The 15,510-nt window shown below is 51.3% G+C and overlaps 1 protein-coding gene across 5 annotated transcripts in view; it reads right to left on the reverse strand.

The window, feature by feature from the left end:
- Positions 1-15,510, reverse strand: part of Klhl29 (kelch like family member 29) — a 277,679-nt gene that overhangs the window by 150,254 nt on the left and 111,915 nt on the right. Inside the window, exon 1 of one of the 5 annotated variants that reach the window (XM_023711015.1) lies at positions 12,232-12,320. The exons of 3 other annotated variants lie outside the window; for them this stretch is intronic. The gene's annotated coding sequence lies outside the window, so the exon portion shown is untranslated. Of the gene's footprint in view, positions 1-10,471; positions 11,119-12,231; positions 12,321-15,510 lie in introns of those variants that run through there. One more of the 5 variants, XM_023711014.1, reaches the window with a different exon arrangement.

Raw genomic sequence — 15,510 nt, forward strand, 5'->3', positions numbered from 1 at the left:
AGTCCAGCAGGAGTAGCCGTGAGGCTTCCGAGCTGGCCTGGGGTGCAGCGTGCTGCTTTCCCAGCTCAAGCTACCGTTTCGGTGGCCCAGTGATGACTCCGCTGTGAGGAGGGATTGGACTGGCTGTGTCAATGTAGCTGACGCCTGGGCAATCACTTGGGGCACAACTCTGTCCACTGTGCACTAACCCAGTGAACACTCTTTTGGGCATTCGTGATTAAACAGGATGCTTCCTCCTGGTTTGCTGGGGTGTGTGTATGCTGGCAAATATGTTCTACGGAAAGTTTCACAGAGTTCCTGTTTTTGCTTTTTGTAGGAATGGAGAAGTTACTTGTCTTTCTTGAAGGGCTTTCTGTGCCTTCTGGTCACAACAGGACACCAAGGAAGGTGCTGGAGAAGGGTGGTGGAGCAGCAGTGGATGAATGAATCTAGGGCCACCGATGACTGAATGAGAACTCAAAACACAGACAAAGGCAGAGAATGATGAAAGCCACGAGCTCATTTTCTTTTTCACTACTTCATTAGGTAGGAGGAGAAATGAAAGGCTTGTCTCAGACTGTTCCTGTCCTTCCTGTACAGTGTGTAGAATGTATGCATTTACATCCACCTGAAGATGCAGGATGTGCTCTCTCTTTCCACAGCACCGGATCAAGTGCTTCAGATGGCCCTCTTTGTCCTCCTACAAGGATGGCATCCATCCTTTTTGGAGCAATTCTGGGACTCAAAAGTCTGGTTTTGTTTTGCAAACACAAAGGTTACAAGCCCTCAAGGCTTTCTCTATTTTGAGTACAAAGTGTGGGGAGGTGAGGGGCAAAGGTTATTCCATTCCAAGAGCACATCAAATGTGGGTCCGGGAAAGGTGGGTGAATTGGGCTGAGTAGACCCTGTGCCTGGTGCCTGACAGGCCCCGCATGACCCTGACAGCACACGGCTTCCTGCTGTGACAAGTGCCTGCATGTCACTCTGAATTATAGACCACAAGCCAACCTGCCCAGACAACCAGGCTGCTGTGCATAGAATGTGCTCTAATTTTTGCAGCTCTGGAGCCCCTGGGGTCTTGAGGATGGGGTCACCCTGATTATGACGTTGGGAGTTGCTGGAGCGATAAAGTAAAATTCACCCCTCGGTTGTCAGGTTGAGGCCGTGGGCTGCATGAATGAATCAACATGAGCAAATCGAGTTAACTAGTGGCGTGACTGTGCCTTTGTCTTGACAAAAGGACCCTGGGCATTGAGGAAGGACGCTTGTCATTTTGAGTGGGGCGTTGCTCTGGTTCTAAGAGAGGGGCTGGCAGGCAGGGATAGGCTATTTCTTTATTTCTTTTCTTTTTTTTTGTGGGGGGGGATAGGCTATTTCCTACACCTTCATTTTTAGTATCAGAAAGCAAATCCTCAGCCAGGCAATTCCTCTGACAGAGAGACTTCAAAATTGAAAGGGATCAATCAGAAGGCAGGCCCAGGCTTCAGATTTTTATTGTGGTAAAATATATATAACACAAAACTGACCATTCTGGCCAATTTAAGTGTTCAGTCCAGTGGTGTGAAGCAATTCACACTGTTGTGTAACCATAGCCACTACCCACCTTCACGACACTTACATATTCCCAAACAGGAACTCTTCACTCACTCAGTAATAACCCGCTCCCCTCCCCCTGGGAAGCAACATTCTACTTTCCATCTCTGTGAGTTTCAATTTCCTACACACCTCAGGTAAGGTGGGATGGCACAAAATCTGCCCTTGAAGGCAGAACGTACACTTGAAGGCTGACCTATGTTGTAGTGTACACCCATGAATCTATTCGTTCCTCCCTTCACAAGGCTGAGTACTACTCCATGACCCATGGGATAGGAAGCCCGCGGTGGGTCTGTCTGCTGATCTCCAAGTGTATGTTTGGATTGCTTTCACCTGTTGGCAGGTGTAAATAATGCTATGAACAAGGGTGCACAAGTCTCTGGTTAGAGGTGCCTTGGGTTTTTACATTAATCTGAAGTTGACCCCTCAGTGGGAGGCAGGTTTCACCTACAACTGCTTGATTTGCCCATGCCTTCAGAGGCAGGCCAGGAGACAGTCTTGGGGTGAGGACAGGGAGGAACCTTTGTATGGAGCCCCACCTTAGGAATTAAAGGGTTAAAGTTCCCTAAACACAGAAGCTGCACTGTCTTTTCCTGCAGAGCAATCCTGCAACATGCTGGCTTCAGCCCCTCTTCTCAGTGCCATTGTACCCACAACAGAAGCAGGAGCAGGAAGACTGCAGCAAGCCTGTGCTCGGTCTGTCTAATGGGGCCACATATGCTTGCATTAACTAGCTTTTGGGGGCATCATTTCCGTACAGTAACTGTTCAGGTCTGAAGCATGTGGGTGAGGTTGATGAGTTCTGACAGCATCTGCATCCGACTCGCACCCAAATCAGAACCCGGACCATTTCTAGTCAGAAGGTTCTTTTGGGCCAGGCATCACTTGTGCAGCTGCCCTTGCAGCCCGTACCAGGAGGCTGGGAGCCTGAAGCGGCCTGGTGAGGGTTCAAGCTGTGACAGCCAAGATACTGTCAGCTCTAAGTTCCCACAAAAGGCACCCCCACCTAATTCTGCAACAGATTAGCCACTCACAGAAGTCTGCCAAGGTAAGTTTAGGAGCAGTGGAGCCCAGAACAGACAGGGAGACCTCAGAGCCACCAAATCAAAACACACTCTCCTCGCAGGTCTGCCTGTGCCAGGCGTGAGGCTGAGCGCTGCTATGGCAGGACAGAGGTAGGCACTGCCTTGGTGAGGCTGGGGAGAAGAGGAGGAAGAATGGATGACACCTGGGCTGAGCACACATTGGCATCCAGGGATGCTTCAAAGCAATAAATGGCTCTGACTGAGGCCAAGGCAGGACTCTTTGAAAAGGATGCATAAGACTTCACTAGAAGGCTCAAGGATGCAGTGCGCCAACAAAAGTATTCATATGTAAGAGCAATCATGTGTTATATGCTTGCTAAGTATGAGACACCCAGCCCGGTGATGTACAAATCCTGGTTAATACAATAAAATGGGGGAGGGGCTGCAAGTAAGTCCCACTCTGCAGCGTGGCTAGGGGACTTCTGAGGGTCACAAAGCACCACCCCGGATCTGGATGTTCCTGAAGCCCTGTGCTATTGTGCTGCACATAGAAATACTCTAAAACGGAAGCAGCAGTGCCTCGTAGCTGGGAAGTGGAAGGGGTCTTATGGTTGCCCTGAACAGCATTCTGAAAACGGAGGATTTTCAACAACAGGTGGTTTCTTACTTGAGATTCAAATTGCAATGAAAATAGCAGGAACAATACAATTACATCTACAAAAAGAGCTGTATAAACTCTGCATTGTGCCTACATATGTATATTTTCACACCACAGGAAAATCTCATGTTTTTAAAATAAGAAAAGTTAATTAGTAAGTTTTTGTTTTCTAAAAGTAGTCTTATTTATACAAAATAGCCCACATCAGGTTCACCAAGGTTGAAATTGCATTTGGCTTGTAATTAGCATCCCAACTATCCCAAGCTTGGACAGTACGGGACTACAAGGAAATCCTGCTCTCTTCTTTGTAAATACCCTCATTGCTCACACGTGCGGCTCGCTAGTCTTGTCATGCGGGTAGGGCTCCGCAGTCTACAACAAACATCATCTCAGTTCCCTTTACTCCACCACCTGAATGCTCCATCCCATCAGGAGCTCCTCCCCAGGTCTCCTAGCCCACCTGCGGGCCAGTGTTGAGGCTCCCAAGAGGCTGTGGGGAAGCCTCATCCCAGACCTGCGGCTCCCTGGGTTGGATCAGCTGCCTGCTCCTGGGAGAGGCTCACAGGTTCTCTAATGTGAAAGGCTATACGAGTCCCTTGGGGCCGGGTCTTGCTGGCATCTCAGCCAGAGCATCCTGCCTGCCTCCCCCACAGAGAACATCAAGCCCTCAGGGTCCCTTACGTGAGTCTTCACTGTCCTACTGCCTTGAAGGAGCTGTCAGAAGACAGACACCCCCCCTCCCCCCATCCGCACTGACCCGCAGCCCCAGGACTGACTGGCAGGAAGCCACAGCCAAAGGCACCCACAGACCTGCTCTCTCACATACTCACCACGCCCCATCTACACAGGATTTCTTCACTTCCTTCAGATGCCCAGGCCTACTGTGCATTGATGCCTTTTATTTCCCATCTCCACCTGTGGGAGGACTGAGAGCTGCTCTCTGTGTTGGTAGCAAACTTCGGGGCTCCCCCAAGATCAGACAAGCAGTACCTCATGCGCCTCAGGCCAGGGGTCTCTGAGTTGGAGAGACTGGGCAGGGGAGCTCCCCTCATTCCCCAGGCCTTCTCCCCAACCACTGAGCCCTTCCTCTCTGCCCACACAGCTGTGGGGCTGTCTCTCTTTTCCACTAAAGTTTGTCTTTGTGCAGTTGGTAATCTGGATTCAGGCCAATACTCCTCTCCCCACCCAGCACCCTCAGTTCTGTAGAGGCCTGTAGCAAGCAGCCTTTCTGCTTTGTCCCCTTTCACTGAACAGGGCTGGGGTGGGTGACACTGGGGATGTGTCTCCTCCTGCCTGACACCCACACACCAACCCTCAAAACACAGGGCTCTAGTGTTGTTGGGTCCCCAGCCCCCAGGCCTCAGTACCAAATTAAGATTATCCTACAGTCTTGTCATCCCTGTTGTTCCCCCTTGAAGTGCCTCTGCTGGAAAGCCAGCAGAATGTAGACCTAAACATCAGGCCAGAGCCGGGTCTGATCTCCGTGATGTGACTGTTACAAGGAGCTCAGAGAGCTGGAGATTTGTTTTTAAATTGTATAATACAGTTCATCAAATTTGATGTCTGAGCAACCTCTCACTTTTTAATTTTTTAAAAACTATCTATTTATTTATTATTTGGTACAGGGTCTTGCTATGCAGCTTAGACTCATAGTAATCTTCCTGTCAGCCTCCCCAGCATTGGGATTACAGATGTTCACCACCACACCTGGTGTAACTTCTCACTTTTAGTTCAGGTGGCATAAGTCACACTGGACATTGGCCGCTCCATACCTGTCCCGTGAGGAAAGGGTTACTCTTTAGGAAACTGCCAGGCTTGGCCCAAGAGGACAGCTTATGGTCGTGGGTCATAGTCCCAGGGGAAGGCTACCATTTATTTGAGATGCTCTGGCATCCTCACAGCTCTGGGCTGTACAGTCTGCCCTTAACCTGGGTCCTCTTGCTGAGGGGCTCTCTGTGACCTGGTTCTTCCAGATCCTCATCTGTTATGGGCCAGGGTGTTTGTCAGAGGTGAAATCAAATGGCATGGCCTGCAGATGAGGGACAGAGGCAAGCGCCTGTTATTTTTCACCCAGAAGGATTTGCTTTAAGAACATGTTCGGCTGAACTTAGGATCATTACTGTAACTTGGGACCAGCTGCTGCCGAATTGGAAATAAGTGAGATTTATGGGACGACGGTTTTGTGAAGAGCATTTCGGTTATCAGGACTTTCGGCAGATCTTCTCTGTCACCAACTGCAATCAATCTTGTCTTTTATTAAGCTTTAATAAGTGACTTTGGTTCTAGGGAAAGTTCCGGAACAGTTATTGACACTGAGCAAGATCCTAGAACAGGTTGCAATAAAAAAGGCTCTCTCCTGGTGGCCTTAACGACAATGCTGTCAACTCGGTGAGGACACAGAGCTCTGATAGGGTGCAGGTCCCCTCGCCCAGCACCTTCTGGTGGTGGTGTCTCAGTCAGAGGACAGCTGCCAGCTTTTCTGCACTGGCAATGCAGTGACCTTGGTCCTCAGTGCAAGAAGGCCTGTGTGTGGCCTTCACCAGCTTTTGAAGCATTCACGTCCCTAGGAGCCCAACACACTTGCATTCACAGGGCAGTGGGGCCCAGGTCCTCCCATCAGGACTTATGTGACAACGACTTTTGGTCACTAATTGATTCCAGATTAGTCTCTCCTGGTGATGCGGAGGGAAGCTTCGGATCAGGCTCCTGAAGGCTATCGACTGTCAGGGATCATTTCTGTAGTGTGTTACTAGAGAAGTTTCTCTATAGTCATACAGAGTAGCGATTAGGCTTCTGAGGGGCTCCCCAAACAGTTCACCCCCCTCCCCCATACCTTGCAGGAGTCCACCTATGTGCCGCACAGCTTCATCTCCCTTCTCACTTTTCAGCCAGGTGCTCACTATGTGTTCCAGAGTAACTTTGAAAACTGTTATGTAGTCCAGGTTGGCCTCAAACTTGCCACCCTCCTGCCTCAGCCTCCAAGGGCTGAGATGACAGGTGTGCGCTGCCGCATCTGGTTTACCCGCTTCTTGAAAGGGACATGCTCCATAAGGAAATTAATCCTTCCTTGAAGCCACACCTCCCAGGGAACACCTGGACTACTTCTCAGCACTTGGGGGCTTCTGCCCCATGGCTGGGTCTTTCCACATGAAGCTCAGTGCCCTTACTCGGCACAGCTTTCCACCCCCTGCTTCTCATTTCCTGCAAGTCGAGAAGCTGAGGTGGGCGGAGTGAGAACCCTGTTTGGCCCCTGCTTCGGAGCAGATTCAGAAACAGATGCTAAGAACCAGGCCCAGGTGTGATGTGGAGCCAGGTGGGTCGGGCGGAGCTGGGCTGGAGGGAAGGGCATCTTAAGGTGATGGGAGTCTTTCTGCATTTCAGAGCGTGCTGGCTTCCAACTTGCTGCTTACTGCATTGAAAAATATTCCACATGGTGGAAGAACTATTTTCCAAAACAAAATACTAGTATTCATCAGGAGGCGCGGGCTGTGCAGTGTGAACAATTCACTTTCGTTAAGTACCATATGGCCGCTGGTAGGAAAACGCTAACATGTTTCAACAGTACAGCTGGGGTAGGGCTCCTTTATTCACCGTGCAGATGGCTCTAATTGACATCTCTCCTAAAACAGGTCTCCAGCATTTCTGCAGGATCATTAGAGTAATTAGTTATTAAATACCGTCACCACTTTTAGAGAGGGGGTCTGGGCCTTGGCAACTTTCCACCCTGGTGGAGCTGACAGGCCAGTTGGGACGCTGAGCCAGTGGAGGGTCCATGGCAGGGTGAGCTAGTGCCTCACCCTCAGCAGCGAGGCCAGAGGAAGACAGAGATTATGCGAACTCCAGAACAGCTGCCCCCCAGAGCAGCTCCAGTGTGCTCATTCTTAAATGGAGATAACAGCACGAGTCCTGGGGGCTCTGCAGAGCTGAGGGTTTGCAGTAAAGAGCACATGGAGAGAACCAGAAGGACTCAGGCGCTGTGGCGGGAGTGGTCCTGATGGTCATCAGGCCCAGCCTCACTTACACTCACCAGTGGTGGGTGACAATGGTTGCCTGAGACACACTCAGATATTGTCCTGAGACATGGTCACAACTGAGGCATCCTTGTATTATAGCCTGAGCCAAGTCTGCAAATGCTGGCCAGCCAGGCTGTCTGAGGAAGCTGTGCTCACACCTCACAGATCAGCTTGGAACGTGAGGGCCAGCCCTGGACAGCGATCCAGATACATCAGAGACCAGCCCTCGTTCGCAGAATGCACCTCCCTTGTACCAGCCGGGACTACATGAGCCTATGCCACCCTCAGGAGGCGAATACAGCTGAGGCGGAGCGAGGAGAAGGGGAGGAGGATTGACTGCCACTCTTCATGGGATTGAAAACACAAAGCGCTCCGCAGACCCTCCACTGGGGGGTACAAGGTGGTGGCAGGAACCCAAACCCACATGAGACCGTGGGAATGCGCCAGTCAGCCCTATCCCCTGGGGGTCTTGTCTGACTGCAGTGGCCTGGGGCTGTCTGTGGTTTGAATGTTTCTCCCACAATTCAACAATAGAAGAATTCCTGGGCTGAAGGGTGGAACGGTGGTGGGTTAATCACTGAGGAAGTAAACACCTGGTACAAGGGGTTGGGTCCCCCACTCTGTCGTGTACACTCTTGCTCTGCCATGAGGTACACAGTATGGAGACTCTCACCAAACGCTGGTACCTTTTTATTGGATTTTCACATTCCCAGAACTGTAAGAAATCAATTTTAATTGTTTATAAGATAACTGGTCTGTGATATTTTGTTACCCAGCATAAAAAAAGTGAAGACATCTGACGTCAACCCCAAAGAGAGGCCCCCAGGGACAAGGCTGGCCAAGGATAGGCTGGGACCTGTTGGGCTCATGCCCACAGCAGACACACGGAGGGGCTCCAGTGACCTGCTAAGGCTGCGCCCCCTGAACAACCCTGGGCCCCGCACTAGACGTGCAGGCTGCCCTGCCAGGACAGCCACAGACTGTACCATGAATCTTGCTATATTTTCCAAAACAAAGGTGGTTTGGCATGTTCACAGCCTAGGATATCTTCTTTTTTTTTTTTTTTTTCAGAACCGGGGATTGAACTCAGGCCTGTGCACTTGCCAGGGAAGCGCTTATTCCACTGAGCTATCTCCCCAGCCCTTACAGCCTAGGATATCTTCAAAAAAGTAAATACATATATCTAAGGGATACTATGGATTTAGGAAATAGCCTTCACTTTGCGCCCCTTTGCCATCGATTGAGGGTTAATAGCATGGCATTATTAGTTTAATTTCACAGTCTAATCAGTTTCCTGCTTTATTGATTGAAAGGCTAAGAGCAATTGTGACTTTGTGAGGCTGAAACTCTCAGTTAAGGGAATAAAACCAGGTGGCTCCCCGAGCTCAGGGGCCACACAGATCCAAGGGACCTCAGCCCGGTCTCCCACCCTGCTCACCAACATGGGCCATGAGATCCAAGGGACCTCTCCACACGCCCTTCCTCCCGTGCTGAATGTAGGACGTGGTGTGTCCAGACCGGAGACAGCTAGTCTCTCCCAGCACCAGAAAGTGAGCCAGCCTTGGACAGCCCCTCGCTGCAGGGTCAGCCGGGCCCCCAGCCACCCCACATGCCATTCAGATCCCCAAACCGGCCAGAGCCTCATTGTTAACCGCCCCCCATCAGCAGGGCCCCATCTGTGCGATGGAATTTTTTTTTGTCACTTTTTCAAATCAGAATAGAAACAATTTTTAGTCTATAATTATCATTTCTTTTCTCAACAGACAAATGTTTCCTTTTAAATTGTAGGGCGGAAAAAGCAAAGAACAACATTTTAAACCAAAAAGAAAGACTAAAATTAATTTCCTCTTTACAGAAAAATAAAATACAACAGCCCTAAGAAGCCAGGGTTTTCTTTTTCCAAAAGAGCAACGGCTGCAGCAGCATATTCACTGCTGCTGCTAAGGTCCATTTGTGAGAAGTTGGTCCTGGTGGAGGGCAGGGCAGGGCAGCAGCGCTGAGGCTGGGTACCCGGAAGGGGCCCGGCTGCTCATGGCATCTGCATTTGGCTCATTGAGGACTTGAGGCTCTGGGAGTGGAGCTAAAGGCCTGGGGCCTCTGAAGGCTTTCTCCTGTGCACTTAGCTTCCTCATCTCTAAAATGGGAGCACAGCTTGTCTTATAAGGCTGTTGGCCCAGCAAGGTGGTCATGAAGAGCCATGCCTGGGCTTCTCTGCCCTGCCCACAGACAGCAGGAGGGGTGCCGACACCCTCGCTGGGCAGGATGGCACCTGCCCTCAGGCATGTGGTACTTGATGCACTAAGTGCCACCCTACCAGGGCTAAGCTGGGGGCTTGGTGTGTGTGCGTGCGTGCGTGTGTGTGTGTGTGTGTGTACATACGTTGGAGGGGAGGACAAGCTGAGAGTTCTATGTAGTCAAGGCAGTGCCTGCTCAGCTGATGAGGCAGAAAGGCAGAAAGTACAGGGAAGAAGCGGCCAAGGTTCTGGGGTGTGTGAAGAGCCCCGGCTTATTGCCCATTCCTAACTGCCAGCCTCCTCAGCAGGGCAGTGGGCACCTCACACGTCCCCACATGCTCTGAGCCAGTCCACAGGGGCATTACACACCCAATAGGCTGAGTCCTCAGCATAAAGCCCTCAAGGGCACCCCACTTTCCAGAGTGCTGCTGGCAGTGTATGACACCAGGCTCTGCTGTGGTGAGGGCCAAAACACGAAAACTACTCAGGCCCAGACAGGGCACCTGCAGCAGTCTGCTGTACAGATATGCTTGCCATGCCATTTCAAGTCACCTAACTGATGCCAGTGAACACGGAGCTGGGAAGCGATGCTGACAGCCAGCCAGCCAGGTCGGCCCCGGCTCACATGCTTCAAGATCCGCCCATGACCTGGGCATCAGGTGGCATGTGTGCTGCTGCTGTTGCTGTGCAGTGGCCAGGGGGAACCCTGACATTGGGGAAGGTGGGGGCAGACTGGTGACCGCTACTTCTGCACTGTCCAGATACCTCCACGGGCATTTGGGGCTCTTTACACCTGGTACTACCTGGTTCTCTCCAGCTTCCCTCTCATGTCTCTTAAAGGCCCTCTGCACCACCCTTGGGGTTCCTGCAGCTCGCCAGCTGCACTATAGGCTGTCCCTCTTCTAAGACAAGTGAGCTTCTGTGGCCTCTCTGCCCAAAGCGTCAGCTCTCCCACAGCCTGAACCTCACCTGTGTGTCCCCCCACAGCTGTACTCTGCACCACCTTGCCTGTGACTCCTCCTCTGGACCCCCAGGTCTCCCAGCAGGTCCTGGTGAGGGACCCCTTGGTGTGGCAAGTGTGCGCAGGCATGGAGCCACTGTTCTTCACCATCTAGCACTTCACATAGGGCTACTCCAGAGTTCAGATCCTTTCTGTTTTATCTTCAGGCCTTGACTTCAGTGTCAGGGAAGCAGAGGAGGGCAGGCATTAGCTTCCAACACCTGTGCTTCCCAGGACAAAAGAGCCCCCCACCTGAGCATCTCAGTGCTGCCACTTGTCATGCCCAGGCAGGGCCTGAGAGATGGTTGAGCTGCTGAGAAGGAGCTTTGTGCTGGCCCCAGGCTGTAGTCACACTCCAGCAGAACAGTCAGAGCCTAGACACTGGATCTCTGTAATGAGCCCGGCAGGTGGAAAAGCAACTGGGCATCCTGTGCACCTGATAGCTTACTAAAAATAGCTGGGGCAGGGTCCCTCTGGTCAGCAAGAGGCAGGGTCCAGGACTCATGGCTGTTTGCCCATGAGTTCCAGGGGAGGGAGGAAGGCCCGGCTCTGCACTAATCCTCGCAGACATGGCCGATGCTGTGCCTCAGTCGGATGTGTAAGCTCTGGCCTTGGGACGGGCCGGCCATCACCGCCTCCCCTAAGTCTGGCCAGAAGGAACTGCCTGTTGGCTGCTGGGCATGTGGGAGAAAAAGGGAGACAGGGCGTGGGCAGATGCCAGCGGGCTTTGGGCACTGCTTCTTCTTGGCCAAGGGATCTGGGTACACAGTTATTCTCCTTGGACCAAGGCACTGACAGCACTGAACAGAAATGTCATGGTCTAGCCATGTGACAGAGCAGAAAACAAGGAAAGAGGATAGCAATCCTCTGGGCCAAACTCCACCAGTCTCCTTTGCCCTCTTGGCCCTGCAGGATGAACAGTGGGCAACAGAGCAAATGGAAGGTTCTTTTCTTCCAGGGACAGGCCTGGCACCTACTGCTTCCTTGGGTTCATTGTTCTCTCCTACGTGTCTAGACGGGAATACTTAGCTCTCAGCACCTTGAAGTCATGTAATTTGGCCTCCTTCCCCAGATCTAGTACTGAGATTGTACTGGAGGCACTCAGCTGGCTTGGGGAAAACTTTTAAAAACAAATAACATTCTTTAAAAGTAATAGTAGGTATTCTTACTGGCCAGAATATTAGCAAATTCTGGAGATCACTAAATTATCCAGCAGAGACCAAAGTCTAAGAATTTGGATGAAAAATTCCAGGGAGCAAAATGGGTTTCATATGAGACCCCTAGCAAATATAAACACCCCACCCTGCCCCTTTGAGCAGGACATCCAGTTTTTCTCCTGAGAGGAGAGGGAACTGGGAGGCTTTTGTTTCACCAAAACATTTTCATACTAAAAACACTCCTCTCCCTGTGAAGTCCTTCAGAAACTTTTTGACTTTTAAAGCTGGCTTTCTCATTGGAGCCTTGGAAGGGACACACAGCACGGCTTGTCCTGAAAGGGCTGCTGGCAAGGCCACCAAGGAAACAGAACCCATGGAAGCAGGGAGGTTCCCTCTGCGGCGCCCCCGTCTGTCAGCCCGCCCCTCTCCTAGCTGAAGGCCACCAGCGTGCAAGCTCCTGTCCCTCCGGCTTGGCCTGGGCTGAGATCATGTTGCTGAAATGTGACGCCCTGCTCCCTGAAGCCAGCCGCTCGCGCGGCCACCCTGGCACCAGCATGCGCGCAGTCACCCACCCGTTAGCCGCGAACATCCATCACCGGGACTCGCAGCTGCTTCTCCCCTCGGCACTTCTGGGTCCAGGCAGGTCAGAACGGCATCTGGAAGCCTCCTTGCTGCGCACTCCCCGCAGGGCAGGCCATGCCCCTGTGCTCTCCTCTGCCTCCCGCTTGCGCTGGGCTTGGGGTAGTGGAAAGACAAGCAGATGAGAAGCCCAGCCCTGGCTTTGGGCGGGCTCTGCCACTCCCCAGCACAGCACTGAACCTCCTCACCCTGGCGTGGGCTTGCTTTTCTAGGGTTTCCTAAACCTGGTGCACAGAGATGCTGGTGGTGGGAAGGGCTTTAGAGAGGAAAGTGTCCACGCGAAGTCCTCTTATCCTTACAGAGACGCAGGATGGTGTCCCGGCAGGCTCTGGATTGAGGCCCAAGCCCACTTCCACCAACCTTTTCCTTATGACACAAGTACTCACTTCAATGTTCCCTTTTCCTCTTCGGTAAAAGGAATTGGAGAGGCGCGCCAAGTCCAAGCAGCACAAATGGTGAATAATCTCTTGGAAGAGAAGCTTGTTGAAATGAGTGTTTGCTGGGGACAAGGTTGGCTAGCAGGCTTGGCCTGTAAATCACTGTGCCCTCCTCAGCTTATTGGCTCTGGCAAGGACAGAAACTTGCGGACTTTGACATTTCACAGCCCCCATGACCATCCCTGCACACAGTAGGCGTTTAGGCATTATTTGCTGAGCTGAATATCTGCAAAGGCAGCTGCATAGGTGAGGGGGCAAAGCTGGGTACACTCAAATCAGAAATTTGCTACATGAGGCCCTGGCAAGGCCAGAATCCAAAACAGACCTGCCCAGGCTGCTGCAGCCCTGAAGCTTGCTCCAGCCAGCCTCAGCTGAAAGGGATTTTGCGGGGGAGGGGGGGGAGGGGGGGGAGGCTGGAATTAACATACTTACTGTATTATGTTGCAGCAGTGATAAGACTAAAATTTTGGGATTTTCCTAATGAGACGTCTACATTCTCTGGTTTTTCTTATCAGCACTGCCAAGAACCCTAGTTCAGCATTTATGTCCTTTGCTTTATAACAGAGAAAGGATCATAAGAGGGGTTGAGAAATTAGCTCTGGAAAATACCTGTGCTTTCTTTCTGCTTACCCCGTGGGATGCCGGCCCTCTGCCCCCGGCCTGCTGGATGTGCTATGCTGCCATGGGCAATGCACAGGCAGCCAGGGCTCTCAGTCACTGTAGTTTGCTGAACCATGTGCGAACTGGGTGCTGGTAGAAGAAGCAAGAGAACTCAGAATGCCAGGCAGTTCGGGTGCCTCTGTTGCTCCCTGTCCAGGTTTTGGAAGCCACACACTCTTTCCACCAAGTGTCCACAACAACCACATCTTAGTTCTGGGCTCTCTGGGAGCACCTCTAACATCTGTGGATACCTAGTCAGCTGATACCTGGTCAGCTCCTGGGGAGAGCCACCGGCAAAAGGATGAGGGTGAACCCACACAGGTCCACACAGCTACATGGGTATGTGAGTCCTCTCAGGGCAGCTTACCCTTACAAACTTTGAGAACTTCTAGAGGAGGTACTATTTGTCCATTTGATGGTAAATAACTTCATCTGTGGAGGTGACACTGGAGTTAGTAGTAAATAGGTGTCTGGACTCACAGCTTGGGTTGGAGGAGATGAATTCCTATCCTTAGGGACTGGGTCTGAGACTTGGGTTCTCATTTTGTACATGAAGTCCTTGGGCCCCTTTGGGGCTATAAACCTATTCTGTGGGAAGAGAAACTGAGACCCACAACAGTCCAACCTTAACAAAACGTTTCTTTTCTTTTCTTCCCCCCCCCCCCGATTTCAAAATAGTTAAATGTCTCCAACCTGCCCAAAAATAAAATAGCCATCATGGAACTAGGGCAATAGCTTGGCAATAAAATACTTACCTAGCCTGTGCAGGGACTTGGGTTTGATCCCTAGCAACACAAAGAAAAAAAAAATCATCTCTCCTGTATTCTAAACATAACCAAAATTCAAGAAGCAATCAAAGCCTAAACAATTGAACCGAAGGGCAGGCATCACAGTGCAGAAGCTCAATGCTCACAGAAAAGTCCCAGCATCCTCTACTGCAGCCCTTGAATGCTTCCTTCGCACACATTTTTAACCAGCAGGTATGGGGGGGGGCATGCTGCTGCTTTAGGCAAGAACAATGACTGCAGCAAGCTGATGGGTGAGACCAAGGTGAGATGCAGAGAGACTCTGAAAGCAGGTACACAGCCTCAGCAAACAGAGCCAACTCTGCTCATTTGATTCAGGGGAAGATGAACCACCTCTATGGAATTCTAGGGCATCAATATGTCACTGCATAACAAATGCCATTAAAGCCACATCCAGTGAGGAGCATAGGCTTTGAAATTCAACAGAATCTTGCTGGCTCTGATATTGTCATCTGACATCTGTGGACAATTGGCTTAAACTCTTTGAGCCCGTTTCCGCCCAAGAAATGGGGATACAGTAGTTCCTATTGGTAGCTATGAGGAGAAGGATGCCTGTGAGGTGCTTAGTGCTGGAGCTGTACAGAGGCTGTGCCCTTAGGCCCAACATGCTAGAGAGGGGAGACCCCCTTCAGAAAGATCTACTCAGTATAAATGAAATAATGGCGAGGGCTCTAATGGTAAAAGCAACAGAGATGAAGACCCAAAGGACAAGCTAGAAAGCAAGTGTGGGCATGGGAATGAAGCCCACCAAACATTTGCACAAAACACCTCCCAGGTGCCTACCCTGTGCAAGAGGCTGACAGATTCATTTTCACCCTCCCAGCCTGGTTGCAGTTGTGAGCTCTCAGTTACAGATGATAAATCCTGCACAGAAGTACAGGCCTTCTTCCCAAGCCACACAGCTGGGGTGTAGTATCCAGACCCAGAACAATGTCTGTGTCTTTTGGTTTTGTTTGTTTTGTTAGGGAGGAGACAAGAAGAGCAGCCTGGACTGCAGCAGACCTGGAGCTCATGCCCATCTAGCTGGCCCACGACACTAAGCAGGGCTGAGGGGCCTGATGCATCTGTAGCTCCATTATCCAGACGCATTAGGAAGCCAGAGCATCCGTCCTGCCAGAGATCTGTGGATGAGGTGCTTGCAGGGGAAGAAAATCTATCTGGAAACTTCCAATGCATGAGCCTCACCTTGAGCGACTCCAAGTAGGAGCCCCCTTTCTGGGGAGGGCCAGCCAGCAGTGTTGGGCCCAGAGCCTTCTCCAGGAATTTTACTGTGTGTCATGAGGAAAGCCCCTGGTGAGCCTCCTCCTTC

Source organism: Octodon degus, unplaced genomic scaffold, assembly GCF_000260255.1.
Source record: "Octodon degus isolate 3935 unplaced genomic scaffold, OctDeg1.0 scaffold00019, whole genome shotgun sequence".
NCBI classification, from domain to species: domain Eukaryota; kingdom Metazoa; phylum Chordata; class Mammalia; order Rodentia; family Octodontidae; genus Octodon; species Octodon degus.